This window comes from Cottoperca gobio, chromosome 21 (assembly GCF_900634415.1).
Source record: "Cottoperca gobio chromosome 21, fCotGob3.1, whole genome shotgun sequence".
NCBI lineage: Eukaryota > Metazoa > Chordata > Actinopteri > Perciformes > Bovichtidae > Cottoperca > Cottoperca gobio.
In genome coordinates this window covers 3,561,419-3,575,902 of record NC_041375.1, presented here as the reverse complement: position 1 = coordinate 3,575,902, position 14,484 = coordinate 3,561,419, and the positions used below count along the sequence as shown (strand labels likewise).

The following is a 14,484-nucleotide window of genomic DNA, read 5'->3' as shown; positions in this document are numbered from 1 at the left end:
TTTCTGTCATCCATCCCACGGCTGTATTAGCACAAAGTATGTACTTAGGGTAAAACACACCAGCTGTGTACGGCATAATTGTACATTCTGTTGTGGTCAATGTAAGCCCACACACCAACATTGAGGTGCACTTTCATAAGATGCACCATGTCACGAAACGTGTCACTGTCCTACTTCCTGGCATCAATACCAGTTGACACTCCAGAAAAGCTGTGATTCTTTCACATTCCCCCATGGATTGGTGATGGCATGTCTTCTTGTGTGGTGTTTCACAAGTGTCAAAGTGGGCGAGGAGAAACATTTATGTGAGTTCTATGGACGAGCCACACTCCCAGCAATATGAGGATAACCTTTCACAATGAGACATTTCCTGGTAAGGAGGATAAATACATAAATAAGCGACAGCCTAGTGCGACCTATGAATGCTTACCTGACTTAGACTCCTGGTCAGAACTAATTCTTTACACTAGAATAAAAAAGTGGCCTTGTTCATGTATGAATTGCGACACATTTGTTGTGCACAGCATGCATCGAACAGCACACATCATATCTACATGTCACAACTAGTGTGTTTAACCATTTACAGTACAAGAGTTCTCTGCTGATTTAGCATTGCACTGGTAATTGTAGGAGTCAAAATGGACAGATAAAAAACGGCCCAAAATTGGTGCAGCAGAACCAGAGAAATCGTCTGAGGACTACATCACCCATAATGCAACTAGATTAATTTAAAGGGGCCCTGTGGAGTTTTCTTGTAAACAAACAAAAGTCGTGTTTAAGTTCAGTGTCCTTGAGGTCTAACAAACATGTCAAGTGCATTTCCTGCCTCGTCAATCATTTACAAAGCGGATTTATTTCGTCTTTTAAAATTTTACATCCATGTTTACTAGTTTGCTGTCTTTCTTGGTGCATTGCAGTGTATCTTGGTGTATTACCACCACCTGTAGATCAGTGGAATAGTGTCCACCACTGGACTGCGTATCCTGTGTGCATGTGCATCTGAGTGCACATGTATGACATATAAAAACACCTCCATAGCGTTATTAGAGGTCTAAAACTCCATGAGACCCTTAAATTAAAAGGATCAGTTAAACGTATTAATTCCAGCATGTGCGTCTAGCAAGCCAGTGTAGCTCTAGAATGATGGAGAGACCAAGCAGGGGATCCATGAGTGCGTGTTTCCTCTGTACAAAGACTCTATTTAAAGCAAACCACTCTGCCATAGCTCCTATAGATACAGAGCTCCGTTTCTATAGCGATACACCAGCTCAAGCCTTCTGATCTCCCCCTGTCAGACCGCCACTTGTCAGTTCCTATTAGGGCCAGCGGTTGCCTCTGCTTACATGTGGTACCCATCACCCCAGACCATGAGGTAGCAATCCTGTTTGGCTGCGGCAGTCCCTCGCCCCCGGGGACGCTTGCTTCACTCAGTCCTGGGATCACCTCAGGTTATATGTGCCGTGTTATGACAGCCTAATGGTGCTAGTAACTGTGTGGCAGTAGAGTGCGAGAAGGGACGAGAAGGGAGAGAGAAAGTAACAGAGTGGAAGAGAAAGACAGAGGGTATTACGGATGCTTGTCTATCATGAAGATCGGAGTTGGACAATGTCTATTTGAAGCATGGATGAAGGACCGATGTTGCATTAGCAGCTTTTAAAGACGCAATGATTTATTAGTATTTTATGCTTTGGATAATTTTCTTTTACTGAAATATCTTAAAATGCCATTGAGATTGGACAGCGTAGAGTTCTAGACCTTAACATGTTTAAGCAGTTCAATCAGAATACAATGAATACTTGTAGCTCTGAATACTAAAATTATAAAATATATTTCTCAGGCAATCTTTGATGAGCATGAGCCTACAGAACCGCCCTGTTCCTTCTCCCAGTGCGGGCTCATGGGTGGCAAGGGCAGCACGTATGTAAAAAGTATTGTGTTACCAGTGTGTAGCAAAGGCAATTGCTAAGCTGAGGCACACATATAATCATTCAAAAACTCTTTACCATGAAAAATGTATACCAAGAAATTATTCATAACTATTCATAACTAGGCTAGTTTTGTAAGCTGCCCAGAAGAGGTGAGTCACATGACATGAATACATTGTATTATTTTTGTTACTCCATCTGCCACACAGCAATTACACTGTCTATACAGCTATGACAAGTTGCCGAAGCTAAACACACAAACACACACACACACGGCTCATTTCACAAAATCACAAGCTGTCTAGTATTGACTTAACTTAATGCTCACCTGCAAAAACATCTAAAAAAAGTAAGTCAGTATATTCTAAAAATAAAAGACTCCTTACTTGTTTCAAACTACAGCTTTCAGAAAACCTTTCTTCTCACCTTCATGTCGTGCAAACAAGAACATGAATTGTCCTTGATGGCTTCATGTTTTTAATAACATGATTCATTGAAATGCCAGGTCTTTTGGGATGGTCCCATTTGTAGCTAACACTTTTTTTCATCATTGACTAGTATGTAGATTACTTTCTCGATTCATCGTGTGTTCCACAAAATGTCAGAAAAAAGTGAAGAATGCCCCTCACAGTTTCATTGGAGCCAAGGTGACTGACCAAGCAGATTTAGTTTACGGTCACGTAAGATAAAGAAAAGTGTCAAATCCTCATAATAAAAGGAAATGTTTGACATGTCTGTTTCAGATCTAATTTGTTAAAGAGAATCTCACCTGCCTAAAACACAAACTAACTCACAACATTTTCCTAAAATATGTGAAAATGTCTTAAGAAAATTAAACTTCCATTTAAACAAATTGAAAATCCCAAACCCTCAACACATTTCTGAATACACAACTTAACTTAACAGTCTCCATATATCTGACCCTATACACTGAACCTTTATAACTTTAGTCAATATTTGCTCATGTTTGTCATTATGTGCAAGAACCCAGCCTGTATGGAAATTGCATTAAATGTTCCAAATGTTAGGACGATTTTATGAAGTCTGTAAAAAGGGTAAGGGTCCCTGTGGTTTTGGCAGCTTGTGCCAACCCCCCTCACCCCTCATCCTTCGGGCCCAGACGCCTATAAGTCTCTACTAGTAGAGCTGGTCTGGCCTCAAGGAAGGAAATATTACTTGGAGCGGAGCACTAATTGGCAAGCGCCCAGACACCCCACAAGTGCTAATGAACAGGCAAAATGGCCACAGCAAAGAGGGAGTGAGAAATCCAGATCAAGGCTGGGGAAGAGGGGGTCCAAAACTCACCGAGGCTCTCGGTGAGCCCTCGCCCTCTGTCCGGGGCTTAGGGCTACTTCCTCCTCTATAATTAAGGGGTTATAGACACAATGGAAAAATTTGAATGCAAAACCTTGCTAGGTAAATTACTGCTTTTCCTGGGAGTTAAAGGAAGTGTCTTGATATGTAAACAATACTCCCCCCTCTTCAGCTGATCTCTCCCTCTCTCTCTCCTCGTCACCCTCCTTCCGCCTCCGTTCCGTGGGAAATTCAGATGGGCCAGATTCGCTCTAAGACTACAACTCTGCTGAATAAAAAGGATTTACAGTACCCTTATCAGTAAGCATCTCACACCTGTTTTGCCAAAGCTAACACTGTGTGCAATCATGGAAAAAGCATGCGCAGAACCACCCACAACACATGTTTATAAAATGTATCTTTCACTCGTTTTAGCTGAGGTACACATGCAACTACACATTGCATTCATTATAAGTAAAGATGGTGACAGATAAATACAATACATGTACAAATGATGTCTGTAAGTGTTTAAGTATAGTAAAAAGTATGTCCGATCAGTTATATGGAAACAGTATGATTAACTATTAGATAGCGTCCAGTTTTTGGTTTGTGTTAGCACGCATTTTGTGGTTGCCTAGCAACAATACAATGAATAACAAAAGATGCCGCCTTAGACGGTTACATTTAAAAATGCCTTCCCCAATAGGATTCTGTCAGGCTCTGTCCACACTCAAAGGCCTGAACTATATGAAGACAGTAAAATCTCTTCTTCTTTTGGTCAGTAACTGTGCATCACAGCCAACATATGGGAAAAGGTTGGACAGACCACTTATTCTGCAGATAAAAATGTTAGCTTAGCGTGGATGGAAGGCCAACATTTAGAAAAAAATGTGTTTAACACACTTAAACTGGATTTATAGTTGGGCGATATGTTGTTAAAGTGCAGCTGACAGAACGTGCAATGTTGCTAGTATCACAAAGTCAATGAAAGAGTACAAACACCGTTATTGTGGGGAGTAAAGGTTCAATGTGTAAGATCTGCCAGAATTTAAACTTAAAACATTAAAACAATGAACTAACATTATCACCAGAGTGTGAAGAGGTAACAGTGATGACGTTATGTCAAAGACGTCTCTGTGTTGTGTTGCAGAGCTATCTAGCTAGCTGCGCACCTTCCAGTCTGTAATACCACTTGTTCCTCTAGAGGTGATAGTGAGTCACTGTAGCTCCAGTCTGCCTCCGTACAGAGAGAAGAAGTACAGCTGTCTGACTCTCTTGTAAATATTACAGCCATGTTCCGTGTCTGTTTTATAGTTTGTTTATTGTGTGGCAGAAACAAGAACAACCCCCCCCACCCCACTTTGTCCTCACAGCTGCCAGGTGGCTGTTTCTCTGAGTGTATATCTGTCTGCAGCCTCGGGAACCAGCGTAGCTTCACTTAGCAGTTAGCTGGAGTTCAGCCACAGCACCGGGGAACTGCAGACTCCCCTTTGCTGCCGTTACACAGGTCCAGCAGCTGTGACTGCAGGGCTGGAGTTGGTTCTGGCTGGTTCTCAGCAGCCGAAGAGACTTGAGCTCCGTCTGACGGAGGCTGCAGAGTGCCGGCTCTGCCGACCTCTCTCCTCCCCGGCGGGCTGCTCTCCTGGCTGAACCGCGACCGGGAAGATGAGACGAATATGCGGGTCGTTTTCTAGTTTCTGCCATTTTGGATTTAGTCCAATAAACAAAGTAACGTTACAAATATGATCAGAAACACGTGAAGATTATAAGACAGCAGAGTTTTTTGACCGGCTCTGAGTTTCAGCAGTTTGGTCGATTTTTTGGCATTCTTGCCCTGCTGAATGACTGACAGGCATTACACAGGAGTAAATGCAATACATATACATGTAATAGAAATAATAAATTAGAATACAATAAATATGCCAAACTACCACAGCTAAAATGTAAACATTAGAAATTGTATAGACCCAGTTTAGAGGTGAAATGTTGCACCCTATTTCTTTGGAGGAGGTGGCTTGGAATTACACATTGAACCTTTGAAGCACAATATAGCTGGATCACATACAGTAGCCTACAAACATTTAGTCTTGCATGAACTATTATAAATCAATACCTACTCTGAAAATCTAATGTGAAAATTACAAACACATTTTCACAGAGCCAAGGTGTCCTCCATTTCCTGTTGTGTTTGGTTTTTAGTCTAAAACTAACTAAATTTACAATTGATAAAAGAACAATTAGAACCAGGTAATGGCATTTTTGCTTCTACAGAAGATGATGGTGGTCAAGCTGATAAACAGTCTTCTTGCAGTGCTGTGCACGTCAGATCCATGTCTCCAGTGAACATGTCTGTATTCGCCACTGCCAGGGGATGTCCCTGCTGCTCTTTGAAGCCAGCGCCAAACATTCTCAGGCTTAGCTAACACCGTTGGGGAAATCACCTGGCAAACAAAACACAACAGGCTTACACGCTATACTAACACACACAGGCTTTTCATTCAACAAACCCTTTTCATTTGTAGACTGTTTATTAGACAGCCGCCTCCTTCCACTTACGTAATGCAACTAAAGCAAAGCGAAGAGCCTCAATCGCAAACAGGAGTGTAATTATGTCTTCGTAGAACAAAACTTAAATCCAGAAGTTATGGATGTTATTTTGAAAGAGGGTTTGAAGGTATTTTCATTGTTGGCATTATGTGAGTGAATGACTGGATGACTGACGTTGAACATTATGGGTTTGACAGTGAAACTTGTCTAATTTGTTGTTCATCTGTTACTGGACTAAAGCATCATACTTCTTTCTTCACATTTTCACTTATAAACCTTTATTGCTCTGTCATTTATGATTTCATGAGTTTCAGGTTGCACTTTAAATCTTTACTGGTTTACAGTGAATTAAAAAACAAAACATAGAAGGTAACAAGGTAACAACTTACTGTTGTGATTTTGATCTCAAAACAGTTTTTCTCACTAAATCGACGAGATTCGAAGCTTTCTAACTATATTTGGCATTGCGTAAAAACTCCAACTACAGCTGACTGTATACAACACAGGGCACACCAGGAAATAGGCAGCCGTCCACCCGTTAAGAGGTTAAATCATTACTGGTTTACAGTGAATTAAAAAAGACAAAGAAGGTAACAATGAAACTACGCATCTCCTTTCCCGTACAATCAACATATAATTGGACCGAGGCCATCCAAGCTTAAAGTGGCACTGTGAAGCACTTTGGGTAAATGTATCGGCCAAAGGGCAAACATAATGTTTGGGAAAAAATGTAAGATTCAAATCTCAGACAGATCCTGTAAAGATAGTGTGGCTTTTTTTCATACCAAAGAAACTACCCTGACAACCCCAGCCAGGGTCAGCACTCGATCATCTGTTGCTACCCAGCTATTAAAGAACAAATGTCTTTATTTCTGTTTCCTGCAGCTGTAAGATGAATGACATTACAAACCAGTTTTCCATATGGCAGCATTTTCTTCATTCTTCTTTTTTTTACTCTGATGGAACAAGACAACTATACAATCGCCTTATGACAGTCTTTGCTGTGATTACAAAGCAGAGTAACCTATAGTAGCGCAGTCCAGAAGCACTTAACTCTAACTAGGAATATGACATATTGAAGCAAATGGATGCTTATGGCCGACAGAAAATCCTTTTTCATCCTGGAGTAAGTACAAGAGGAACTGTGCAGGAAAAATTATAAACCCTACTTTATTCTACTCTGTCTGGCAAAATAAATTAAACTCAATGTCTACTTAGAAGCTTATCAGAGCCTACAAACTACATCTCACAGTCTTCATTAGGTGTCATAAATGGGATGTGACCATGACACCCGAGCTAGTTCCATTTGCTGAAGAAGACCAGAGATGTGGTTGAAAGGTCCTGAAGACCTAGTACCTGCACCTTTTTAGTGGATCATTTTCTCACACACAATTGTTCCTAGAATTATATTCCATTCTTTTTTATGTATGACAAAATAATCTCAACAAAATGTCAATTTACAAGCTTTTTAGGGAATTTTACCATATTTCATTGTCTTCTCACGGTGTCCTATAGTAAATGGTTGCCTGCCAATCTCACAGTGATGGCGAAGAAGTCTTGCCAATAAATGCTTACAACTCCCCCTTAAAACCACAAATTGTTGTTGGTACATTTCTACATTTCTATAAGGGTATTTTTATAAACTTTGGCTAGAGCTAAACTGGCTTTTTTCCCCTGCTTCCAATATGTAAACTAAGCTAAGCTAATCGCTGCCTGTCTCTAGCTCCGTACTTAACACACGGAAATTAGATATTAATTTTCTCATCTTACTTACACAGAAAACAAATGAGCATATTTTCTATTTAACTATTATTTTAACCTTCCCAGTACAAGTGAAGTGTTTGTTGTCCACTTGTTACCATGTGACCAACATGTGATGAAACTTGAGCTCAATTTGAAGAAGAAGGTGAGATGCTATTGAAATCTCTGCGTTAACCTTTAAAATTAGATTTCCCCATACATACTGAATTTATAATTGCCTTAAAAGTAAAAGTTGAATATAAAATAAGAAATTAAATAACAAACTGCAGAAAGCAAAAACGGCACAAAAGTTGATATGTTGCATTTGTTTAAAAAGCCTTTTAGTTTTTCCCCTCTGATCCTGTTTTTGGGACATATTCCGAGAGCCAATTAATTGTGGGCAGCTGTTTGTTATACCTGCGTCCATTGTATTAACTGAGGCGTCCTCATCTGCTTATTTTGCTGGTCACACACATTACTGCGACTCATCTGCGTCCTGTCTTTGGAATCAGACCATTAGGGACGGCCAGTGTCACAGCCTTACACTCCATGTGGAGAAAGATTCCCCCTCCTGGGGATGTGACCTTGTATTAAATATATTGTAAAAATCTAGTTTTTCATAACTGTTTATGGAATTCCTTCGCTGCAAAACCTAGCCGCTGACTGGGCAGGGTTGTTTGGTATTGTTTCTGGCCACAACCGTTTTATTTAAAACTTTGAACTCATGTCCCCGAGTTCAACCACTGGCTGGCAGGTGATACAGTTTGTATGAACAACTCTGCCGCAATGTGACTGTGCCCCAGAGCTCTCAGTGATATGGCTAATTGTTAAATGTTAGCAGAGACTGGAGATCAGCAACAGTGAAACCTTAGACCTGTAATTTCAAGAAGCAGCGTTTCCCTCAGGAGGAATTTCATTGATGGCAAAAATCTATTTCCGCTAAAATACAATTACAGCAGGCATTAAATGTAAAGACTATTGTCGACCGGCATGCTCGGGTTGAGACACATCTGAACTGTTGGGGGGGTCTAAAGAATAGAAGTCTGGAAAATGTAATAAAATATTCTCCATGGAGAGATATATGCTGATGCAAACTTTTTGAGGTGTTTATTGTTTTATATATTGATGCCTCAGTAACTGCAGACATGCACTCCTCATGGGTGAGTGGGCTTTTTTGCTCCGTGTAGCACTGTGATTGATCCTTGTCCTCCAGCAGCGTGTCTACGAGGGCGGACCACAGCTGTGTCTGCAGGCGAGGAGTGGTGATGGGGTGTGGGGGGGGGATACGAACCGGAAGAGTCTGACCACAAACTGTCCGCCTTTAGACCAACTCACCCGTAGGAACCAGGCCTGTTTACATAAGAGCCTCCCGCCCGTGTTTACAGCTAGCACACATTTTTGTTTTACCACGTCTAAACTCCTCGGACGTTTATTTTTGCTTCACTTGAACTGTGAGTGTTAGGGCTACATTAGCAGATAAAAGTAGTCAGACTGGTAGTTCAAGTCAGACCCAGAGTTACACTGGGTCAAGGAGGTTAAGAGTTGACAGCATAAAAATGCACGGGCATGGGCTTTCAACAAGTTCTTTAATAGCATGCGGCATCTTACAGTCAAAAGAAAACGGTTGCCTGAGGCGACACCTTAGAGAAGAGGGGAGAGCATGGCACCTTATTGCGCTGATTCCCATCAACAAACAAAACAGGCAGGAAGTGTCTTAGAGGCAGGGGCATGGATTACACTCTGCATGCTGGGAAAGAGCTTTCTGTTTAAGAGAGGATGAAGCACAAAAAGAAAAAGGGAAGTGCAAGCGAGGGAGAAGGGAGAGACTCGAGGGATAGGGAGAGAAAGCTGGCAGACGGGGTGTTGGTTAATCCCCTAAAGCATCCATATATTGCCTCCACCTCCTCTCACACTGCTTGTAAATGGCGAGGAATGTAACATGTTGTCTTTGGGCGCTGTGTGTGTAGACGCCTCTGGAACAGAGAGATTTATATTCACAGACATTGCCCAAAGCATACCACGTTGCTTTTTTAACTCTGGTTGCTTTGAAGCAAGGGCAGAGCGTTCCAAAAGAAACAACCAATATCAGAACTGTTCTCTCATTTGAGCCTTGATTTACGTTTCAAAACCACATTAGAGAGCTTCCAAAGGCTGTCAGTGCTCCATGCAGTCAACATAGTAAAGGCATAGGCTCAGAAAACACAATTTGAAGACTAGGCTGCTTAATATTTACCTGTATGACAGTCACCAAAATAAACATTTGTCTTATGATATTATTTTTCAAAACTAGTTAGACAAGTCTCTCCAGTGCTTTGACCTTGTTAAGAATTCCTCTGAACTCTGTGGATGGATTCAGCTTGTGGTTCCTTTGCTTACGTATTTCAAGTACATATTAAAAATAATCTAGGAAACTAATGTATAATTCAGTTTTAACTTAAATTAAAATAAAGTAATGATAATACATCTATATTCAGTATATTAGGCTTCAAATCCTTGTGAACAATTGTTACCAATCACCGGAGGAGATTTACACTAATACCGCAGTTCCCTTCTCTACGTATGTAGGCCAGCCCCTCTGTGATGAGAACGCCCTGTAATGAATGATGATACAAGCTGCAAGTTCAGCGAGTACTCGGGACTCAAAAACCTGTGTTTTGGGCTTACACAGCAATCATCAAGGCCAAAAAACTAAACAATTAAAAAACAAGATGTCCCCCTTCTGCTTTCACTTAGCATGTCTAATCTTTAAATCCAGTCTTGGCCAGCCAGTAAACAAAATGAAACTCTAGATAAGAAAGACTGAAAAAGAGATGCGAGGATGGACGCTGGGAGGGGAGTGGAAGAATGACTTGAAAGGGACCAAGTTAACTGTTTATAAGAGCCACATGAAGTAATGAACTATTTCAGCAGGGTTTTTTTTTTTTTTTTTAAGAAGGCTGGTTGGCAATATGTTAATGAAGAAAACTGGATGTAATGTTGCATTTAAGGGTGCAACTAACGATTATTTTCATTATCGATTTTTAATGATTTATTTTATGTTGTATAAAATGTAAGAAAAAGGCGATGTCTTTAAATGTCTTGTAAACCCAGAACCCAGAAGATATTCAGTTTGATATAAAACTATAAATCTCCATATTTGAGATGCTGCAAAGGGCAGTTTCTGCTATTTCAGCATCATTTTTTTTTACTTTAACGATTAATGGATTATCAAAAAAAGTTGCCGATCATTTTTCTGTCAAACGACTAGTTTTCGATTGATTAGTCAACTAATCGTTGCAGCTCTAGTTGCATTAGATGTGTGCAGCAAAGTAAAAGCCCATGGTGGACATATTGGGCATGACGTCTAAGTGTAAACTGACTCTGCAGATGATGAAGCTATAAATTTGCAAATGGAAAGCCATTGAAAGTCATTCCGGGATAGAAACAATATCGGTCTCTCTTGAAGTCATTGTTGGAGGACAGCAGTGAGTTCCTGAAAGTGTGCGGCTATAGACCCTGACAGGAAAATAAACAACATTGGGACATGGTCAATAGGCCTTCCTGTAAGCTTGTTGCTTGCAGGTCTTCTCAAGTATCAGGAAAGGCATTATTGATATGCTGTAACAAAATGTTACTGTAGATGACACCTGATAGAGCAGATTCTTTCTCAACACTGGGAATACGAACATGTACTTTGGTCTATTAAAAATGAAATCCATGACATGTTTAGAGGCTTTCAGAGCCAGGGGAGGTGGTTCTTGCATGTTCAGCCTCGAAACTCGATCTGTAGTATTTCTTTAAATAGCAAAGATACATAAAGTTGCATTGCGCTGCACACTTAAAGAAATACTTCAACCACAAAATGACCTTTTATGTATATATTACTCACCCCGTGTTGCTTAAACTTTGTTTTTCTCCCACGGTGAACGAAGAATAAAAAACAAAGAAAAGTCTTGATGAATTTAAGTAAATGGGGGCCACGTATAACACCACACAAGCATGAGAATGTTATGCGGAAGTGTTTTAATAGACATGAGTTATACTGCACGAGTTGTGTGCGAGTTTGTAAACGGATGTTTTGATATAGTTGTGCTGTTGCTAAACAGCATTTACTTCAAATCATCAAGAATTTTCTCAGTTTTTTGAGTCTTCGTTAACAATGCAGGCATGTCTGAAGAATTCAAGGTAACACGCGGTGAATCATTGATAAACAAATGGAAATGTATTTTTCATTTTCTTTTTTTGCTAAGTAGAATACTTCAGGCATCAGGAGATGAATTCTCTGACTCTTTCAACTAAGGTGGAGGGCCAAGTAGTTAAACCAAAAGGGGGCACAAGGGTCTGGCATGAATGCGGTCATCCCTGCATAACCCTGGTCACTGAATCCCCCAACCCCCTCCTCCACCTCTCACCCGGACTGTGGAACCACAGCAGCGTAAGAGCCTCATTTAGGAACATAGAAAGAAAGGCAGAAATCTCTTTCTCAGGAAGATTAGTGGCTGTCCCTTTGGAGTAGGCCTGTGGACGGGGAAGGAGCTGGGGGAGAGGGGGGGGGCATGACCCGCTCCAGAGCACCCTTCAGAGAAAGGCCTTGTGGCCATTGCGGAGACCCAGTGGAGACCCTTCAGGCTCTACCTCCATCTAAGACTTGGCCATGATTAACACACGGCTCCTTATCGCAAAGACACACTCTACTCCGTGCAAGACTAATTACACCACGCTTCTCTTCTTCATCCATCTGTGCTACAGGAGCCACTCACAGGAGTCCCGCTTGCGGCCCATCTATTTTCATAGGAAAAGCTGGAGGTCTGGTGATTTAATGCTACATTCTTGTTTGAGTACAAGTGAGACAGCAAGTGTTGACAAAAGTGAGGAATTTTTTTTTTGTTGTGCCTCTCATTGGCATCCTCCTTAGATACATCAAAGCTGTGAATAATTATCTGTGGACAATGTGTTTCTTATGCTGAAGAACATCAATCTCTGTTGGGAAGCTACGGCCGAACTTTAAGAAAGATGAGCATAACACACAGCTTAGGCAGAAATAATCAAGAGTGTTAGCAAGCTTGTGTGCTCCACTGGCCTCGTACAGTCAACACCAAAGTGAGGGATGATGGAAAAATGCTCTTTGGAAAACTTCCTCACAATATAATAAGGGTCGTAAAACAACAAGTTGGCGGATCTGTGTTTAAAAGCGTCACTCTTCCACAGCACATCTGAGCGTCCATATGCTAGTCTTTGGTGTGAAGTGAAGAGCAGGGGTGTGCATCAATCATAGGTATTCCTTTGAAACCGTGAGATGTTTTACAGTCCTGGTACCTAATCTGGACACATGTTACTCTGACACGGTAAAGCAAGAGCCGACACAGACTCGTAAATCCAAGAGCCCGAGAGTCAGGTTGCAAGAGCCGGCCTGTGGAAGCACGCCCTGTAGCTGCGAGACAGATGGAGGCTGTCACACAGAATGTGGGTGCCCATTTAAAACCATTAACAAGGCCCTGAGAAAGTAGCCTGATTCCTATCATATGGACCGAACCCGACCTGCACTTTTGTGCCAGCATCCCTGGCCTCTATCCTCTTTCCTTTACTTTACTTTACTTTCCCTTGGACCCTGACACACACTCTGCATTAGCGGCCAGACACACTTCCATTATGTCTTCACACTCAGAGACACAGACAGTCTACAGGGCAAGACATGTCTCTATAAACACAAGCAAAGTGAGCTCTCATGAAACAAGTTATGAGAATCATGGCCAGCTGACACAACGGATTAGGGTGAACAAGATGTTCTCAGGATGTTTCTGCTTAAGTTACACTCTTGTATTGTGCGGTTTCATTCTTAAGATTAAAACAACGATAATGCAGTCTGCATGCCTTGGAGTACTTTGCAATTCCATTTCAAATACAAGTAAGCTGAATAAAATAAGACCTTTAAGTAAGCCAGTTACATTTTACAAAGAAGCTACTTGATTTATTCACATTTGCCCCATTTTTTTTGTTTCCACATGCATACTAATTTGAGAACCAGTTCAAATAAAAAGAGAGAATAATCATATTGAAAACAAAAGCAGAGCATTAAAACTATCTAATGACATACTAACGTCCTACTTTTACTCTTCCCCCGTGTGACAAAGTGAGCTTTGTGATGGCAGGCCACCAGGCCCTTCATTAAACAGTAAAACTTGAATGACATGTTCCTGCAGTGGCCCCTCAGATGAAGCCAGTGCGTCTTCCTGAGGGGTTTCAGTGTCCACCAGCAGGCGTTAGTAATTTATAACACTGGTACCTCAGAGGCTCGAGCAAGGTCCTCAAACCTCGTTACGAGGAGTTTTCATCACACATTCACTCATGAAAACATGAGCTCTCATTTTTTAATTATGACCCCTTCATAGCAGGAATCTGCAACCTCTGTGGTGCCTCACAAGCACAAATAAGCCCTGATGGGTACAGAATACTCTTTTTCAGTGCTGCAAGGTTATGAAAATTCATCCACATGACACACAATGGTCATAACTGTGTAAATGACTTAATAATTAATGTTGTGGCAAGCGCAATATTCTTTCTTTGCTAGTTTGAAAGTCTTGTGGCCTCTTTGTGGAGGTGCCAGGGAGGGCGCACTGAAACGTCCTAGTTTCTCACCCTGCATCCCTAAACAATTAATGCTGGTGGCTCCTCTTGTGGCAGGCCACCAAGCCCATCATTAAGCAGAAATAACACCACAATATCATATGATATCTTCTTAGCATTTCAAAGGTGCTTTCCTCCACCCAGCCTTTATACGAAGACTCTGATACACCATGTAGTCCACTGCTATGCCAGCCTTCTTTAGTAATTCATGAAATTTACACTCGGGAGGTGAGAACAAGGTCTTTCGACCTCATTATAACATTTTTTCATCACCCATTCCTTGACATCTCTGAAACACGCGGCCCCCATCTCTTGGTCTAACTCTCATTTGCAACCCAGCTACTTATGTGAGTAGCCATAATGTTACACTGCACTG

At 41.2% G+C, this 14,484-nt stretch overlaps 1 protein-coding gene across 1 annotated transcript in view; it reads right to left on the bottom strand.

Annotated features, from left to right (window-relative positions):
• Positions 1-14,484, bottom strand: part of gli2a (GLI family zinc finger 2a) — an 81,451-nt gene that overhangs the window by 50,705 nt on the left and 16,262 nt on the right. The gene's annotated exons all lie outside the window — the stretch shown is intronic.